Source organism: Coregonus clupeaformis, unplaced genomic scaffold (assembly GCF_020615455.1).
Source record: "Coregonus clupeaformis isolate EN_2021a unplaced genomic scaffold, ASM2061545v1 scaf1157, whole genome shotgun sequence".
Lineage (NCBI taxonomy): Eukaryota > Metazoa > Chordata > Actinopteri > Salmoniformes > Salmonidae > Coregonus > Coregonus clupeaformis.
This window is the reverse complement of record NW_025534611.1, coordinates 92501-98764: the sequence shown is the minus strand read 5'-3', so window position 1 is coordinate 98764 and position 6264 is coordinate 92501.

Below are 6264 nucleotides of genomic sequence, written 5' to 3'. Positions count from 1 at the left end.
GCTAACCTCATCGTTGTGGCGGCGGACAGCTAGCCTGTATCCCTCATCCAGTTGAGTGACAATGTTCACTCTCCCCAAAGCAGACAATCTCAAACAGCTATCCATGTGGGTCTTTGACAGCTCATGTTTCTTAATCTTTTCTGAAAGATGGTGCATGTCGGTTACACCAGTCGCTGTCCAAGCCGTGCTGTCTGCCGTGCCGCCTTCAGGGTGAAAGAGTAAGCAGGGGTAGCAGAAAACTGCATTAGCTACATCGCAGCCTGCTAGCCAGATTTTCGTTCATACCAATTTTTGGAAAATCCTCGGGTGTAGGACTTTCCCCCTTTAGTAGAAACCTGTTGAATTATTAAATTTGGTCTGGGAGGTCCTAATTGTTTCGTTGCCAATTTATCTTGATTTGTTCGCCGACAAAAAGGAACTTCTTTCAAAGAGACAATCGAGTTGCACTGAAGGCTAGCCATGTTGACAGTAGTACGTGAATTGATTGATGAGGCTACCCGCTCTTTTCTTAGTTACGTTCATGGTTATGTCACGTATGACGAAAGCTCGTAAGTGCAAGCCCTCAGAAACCCATAGAGATTGTATTGAAAGCTCTGATATTTGAAAAAAAAGGATTTTACATTAGAGGCTATGAGAGACTTCTGGGCGATTTTCAACCTGACTGAAATCGCCCCAAAACGGGCGGGACATTTGAAGCACGACTTTAGCCTGATTGGACATTTAGTGGCAGATCAGACGTCTAGATTAGAACACTGATAACTACTGTTGCCGTGATATAATTGATTAGAAAAAAAATCCCTTCCTTTTCCCCGTTTGGCAGTGCGTCGCCCATATCGCCCTAATGAACACACCGCCCCCTGCACTGCACCCACACTGCTCACGTGCGTCCAATGAACGTCTGCGTTGCCAGGCTCTAAAATAGAACTCCCTCACTAATTTGTCAGAGCAGCTCACCGATCACTGCACCTGTACACAGCCCATCTGTAATTAGCCCACCCAACTACCTCATCCCTATATTGTTATTTATTTTGCTCATTTGCACCCCAGTATCTTTATTTGCATATCATCTTCTGCACATATATCATTCCAGTGGTAATACTAAATTGTAATTATTTTGCACTATGGCCTATTTATTGCCTTACCTGGTTAAATACAGGTGAAATAAAAAAATTAAAAAAAACATTGAACGTTTCCTCTCCACGCACTGAGTGTCACGCCCTGACTCAAGGGACTTGTATTTGTTGAGTCAGGGTGTGTATTTTCTGTGTTGTGTTTGGCTATGTTGATTGTCTGTTAGATTCTAGTATGTCTAGATCTATGTTGGCCTGGTGGTTCCCAATCAGAGGCAGCTGTCGCTCGTTGTCTCTGATTGGGGACCATACTTAGGCAGCCTTTTGGCACCTGTTAGTTGTGGGATCTTGTTCCGTGTAACGTATGTTGTGTGTATGCCACTTTGGACTTCATGTTTCGTTTGTTGTTTTGTTGTGGTGTTTATTCGTTAAATAAACATGTATGCTTATCACGCTGCGCCTTGGTCCTTCTCGTTCGTAAACGATCGTGACAGTGAGCAACCGGGTGGCTTTCAGTTCATGTCAGGAGAGAGTTGACTATGGTAGTGGAGTGGGGCTGTCATCACCTCTTAATCAGGGAACAGGAGGGGACAAATAGCAGATACATTCCATCACAGCTGCGCCATCGTAGGTTGAACAACAAGTTTCTCCATCCCCCTTCTGATAACCAGGTGGCGAATTGCATCTCTGCATGTCTGGCAGACATATCAGTATGGATGACGGATCACCACCTCAAGCTGAACCCTGGCAAGACGGAGCTGCTCTTCCTCCCGGGTAAGGACTGCCCGTTCCATGATCTCGCCATCACGGTTGACAACTCCGTTGTGTCCTCCTCCCAGAGTGCGAAGAGCCTTGGCGTGACCCTGGACAACACCCTGTCGTTTCTCCGCTAACATCAAGGCGGTGACCCGCTCCCTGCAGGTTCATGCTCTACAACATTCGGAGAGTACGACCCTGCCTTACACAGGAAGCGGCACAGGTCCTAATCCAGGCACTTGTCATCTCCCGTCTGGATTACTGCAACTCGCTGTTGGCTGGCCTCCCTGCATGTGCCATTAAACCCCTACAACTCATCCAGAATGCCGCAGCCCGTCTGGTGTTCAACCTTCCCAAGTTCTCTCACGTCACCCCCTCCTCCGCACACTCCACTGGCTTCCAGTTGAAGTTCGCATCCGTTACAAGACCATGGTGCTTGCCTTTGGAGCAGCGAGGGAATGGCACCTCTGTACCTTCGGGCTCTGATCAGTCCCTACACCCAAACGAGGGCACTGCGTTCATCCACCTCTGGCCTGCTGGCTCCCCTTCCTCTGCGGAAGCATAGTTCCCGGCTCAGCCCAGTCAAAACTGTTCGCTGCTCTGGCACCCCAATGGTGGAACAAGCTCCCTCACGACGCCAGGACAGCGGAGTCACTCACCACCTTCCGGAGACATTTGAAACCCCACCTCTTTAAGGAATACCTGGGATAGGATAAAGCAATCCTTCTACCCCCCCACACACACAGCGGAGTCGCTCACCACCTTCCGGAGACATTTGAAACCCCACCTCTTTAAGGAATACCTGGGATAGGATAAAGTAATCCTTCTACCCCCCAAAAAAAATTTGTAAAGTGGTTATCCCACTGGCTATAGGGTGAATGCATCAATTTGTGAGTCGCTCTGGACAAGAGCGTCTGCTAAATGACGTAAATGTGCCCTTGAGCAAGGCACTTAACCCTAATTGCTCCTGTAAGTCGCTCTGGATAAGAGCGTCTGCTAAATGACTAAAATGTAAAATGTAAATGTTAAACACAGACTGGCGCATCTCGCCCACTTGACACATCAAAGTAGCCCAAGAAACATTCCTGAAGAAAGCCCTGATCATCCACATACCTGACGATAACTGACAACTGCAAGCAGTCTGGTGGCACCATATGTCCCAGATTGGGGAGGCAATTTGTATCATATTATTTTGTATCCCCTGGGGCCCAGAGTTTTTCCTCATCTGTTAACCTAACCAGGGAAACTCTGGACCCTATAAAGGTATGACAGTGATGAATCATTTGTAAAAAGGTTTCATAAGGGCTATGATGGGTCCAGATTTTCCTAATCAGGTCACATGGTTTAAAAAAAAATGAAAAAAAATAATTATATTTAGACTAGATTAGGAAGGGGATTTCCTCTACCCAGACACAGAGACAAAAACTGATAGACAATGGAACTGTCACGGATTCTGCCGAGGCTGCCCCTCCTCCTTGCTCGGGCAGGCTTCGGCGTCGTCGTCCCGGAGTACTAGCTGCTGCTGATCTATGTTATATGTTTCTATGTTCTACCTGTTGTTGTCTGATTGTCACACACCTGTTGCCCATTATTGTAAATCACGCCTTCCCTATTTAACCCGGTGGCTCCCATTGTGTTTTGTGCGTGTTTGTTATTTGTTTCGTGTGTCGTTTGGTGAGCGGGTTTGCTCCTCCCTGCGTGGAGGTGTTTATATTGATTTCTTTACTTGCTAGTAAAATACGTTTTCATTTAGTTCTGTGTCCTGCGCCTGACTTCGTCCCTACCGCATTACACTGACACTCGTGGCAGGAACTCACAGGGCTGAGCTTGATTTATGCCTTATAAAAAATGTACTCACATCTGTCATCACTATTATGTTGATTGATCTAATCAAATCAAATGTTATTGGTCACATACACATGTTTAGCAGGTGTTATTGCGGGTGTAGCGAAATGCTTGTGTTTCTAGCTCCAACAGTGCAGTAATATCTAACAATTCACAACAATACACAACAATACACACAAATCTAAAAGTAAAATAATGGAATTAAGATAAGATTAAGATGGATTAAGAAATATATGAATAAATATTAGGACAAAAAAACAGAATTTGAGCGTGCATAACTATTCACCCCCCCATAGACTACAGTACAGTATAATAGAATACAGTATATACAAATGAGATGAGTAAAGCAAAAATGTGTAAACATTATTAAAGTGACTAGTGTTCCATTATTAAAGTGGCCAGTGATTTCAAGTGTATGTACAGTGGCTTGTGAAAGTATTCACCCCCCTTGGCATATTTCCAATTTTGTTGCCTTACAACCTGGAATTAAAATGGATTTTTGAGGGGTTTGTATTATTTGATTTACACAATATGCCTACCACTTTGAAGATGCAAAATAATTTTGGATTGTGAAACAAACAAGAAATAAGACAAAAAACAGACAACTTGAGCGTGCATAACTATTCACCCCCCCTCTCTATAAGCTTGGCACATCTACCACTGGGATTTTTGCCAATTTTTCAAGGCAAAACTGCTCCAGCTCCTTCAAGTTGGATGGGTTCCGCTGGTGTACAGCAATCTTTAAGTCATACCACAGATTTTCAATTGGATTGAGGTCTGGGCTTTGACTAGGCCATTCCAAATGTTTCTCCTTAAACCACTCGAGTGTTGCTTTAGCAGTATGCTTATGGTCATTGTCCTGCTGGAAGGTGAACCTCTGTCCCAGTCTCAAACCTCTGGAAGACTGAAACAGGTTTCCCTCAAGAATTTCCCTGTATTTAGCGCCATCCATCATTCCTTCAATTCTGACCAGTTTCCCAGTCCCTGCTGATGAAAAACATCCTCTCAGCATGATGCTGCCACCACCATGCTTCACTGTGGGGATGGTGTTCTCGGGGTGATGAGGGGTGTTGAGTTTGCACCAGACATAGCGTTTTCCTTGATGGCTAAAAAGCTCAATTTTAGTCTCATCTGCGCAGAGTACCGTCTTCCATATGTTTGGGGAGTCTCCCACATGCCTTTTGGCAAACACTAAACGTGTGTGCTTATTTTTTTCTTTAAGCAATTGCTTTTTCTGGCCACTCTTCCGTAAAGCCCAGCTCTGTGGAGTATACGGCTTAAAGTGGTCCTACGGACAGATACTCCAATATCCGCTGTGGAGCTTTGCAGCTCCTTCAGGGTTATCTTTGGTCTCTTTGTTGCCTCTCTGATTAATGCCCTCCTTGCCTGGTCCGTGAGTTTTGGTGGGCGGCCCTCTCTTGGCAGGTTTGTTGTGGTGCCATATTCTTTCAATTTTTTTATAATGGATTTAATGGTGCTCCGTGGGATGTTCAAAGTTTCGGGTTATTTGTTAATAACCCAACCCTGATCTGTACTTCTCCACAACTTCGTCCCTGACCTGTTTGGAGAGCTCCTTGGTCTTCATGGTGCCGCTTGCTTGGTGGTGCCCCTTGCTTAGTGGTGTTGCAGACTCTGGGGCCTTTCAGAACAGGTGTATATATACTGAGATCATGTGACACAGATGGACTTTATTTAACTAATTATGTGACTTCTGAAGGTAATTGGTTGCACCATATCTTATTTAGGGCCTTCATAGCAAAGGGGTTGAATACATATGCACGCACCACTTTTCCATGATTTATATTTTAGAATTTTTTTCAACAAGTTCTTTTTTTCATTTCACTTCACCAATTTGTACTATTTTGTGTATGTCCATTACATGAAATGCAAATAAAAATCAATTTAAATGACAGGTTGTAATGCAACAAAATAGGAAAAACTCCAAGGGGAATGAATACTTTTGCAAGGCACTGAAGCATGTTATTGTGCAGTATTCCCACTCCCAATATAATCATGCACTTCCTACAAGAAGGATATTTTAGTTACATTTGATTTATATTATACGATATATCTCCACCATTTAAAGTTATCATCTGTCTTTTCCTCTGTACTTGTTGACAATAAGACTAGAACTGTCCAAATCATGAAGAGCCATAATTGATATGTATTCTTTAAATTCACCCTGACTACCACAAGAGGGCGGCAAATATAAAGAAACGTTGATAATGGCAGTCAGACCGCATTAATTCTCCCCTACCTGCCTCAGCTCCTCACGGCCACTCTCTCCTAGCTGGTAAAAATACTGTTTGAGAGAAAAAGCAGTGAGTGGGTGGTCAGGGGACTCTTCCTTCATTCCAAATGGCACCCTATTCCCTACAGAGTGCAGTGTACTATCTTGGCACCCTATTCCCTACAGAGTGCAGTGTACTATCTTGGCACCCTATTCCCTACAGAGTGCAGTGTACTATCTTGGCACCCTATTCCCTACAGAGTGCAGTGTACTATCTTGGCACCCTATTCCCTACAGAGTGCAGTGTACTATCTTGGCACCCTATTCCCTACAGAGTGCAGTGTACTATCTTGGCACCCTATT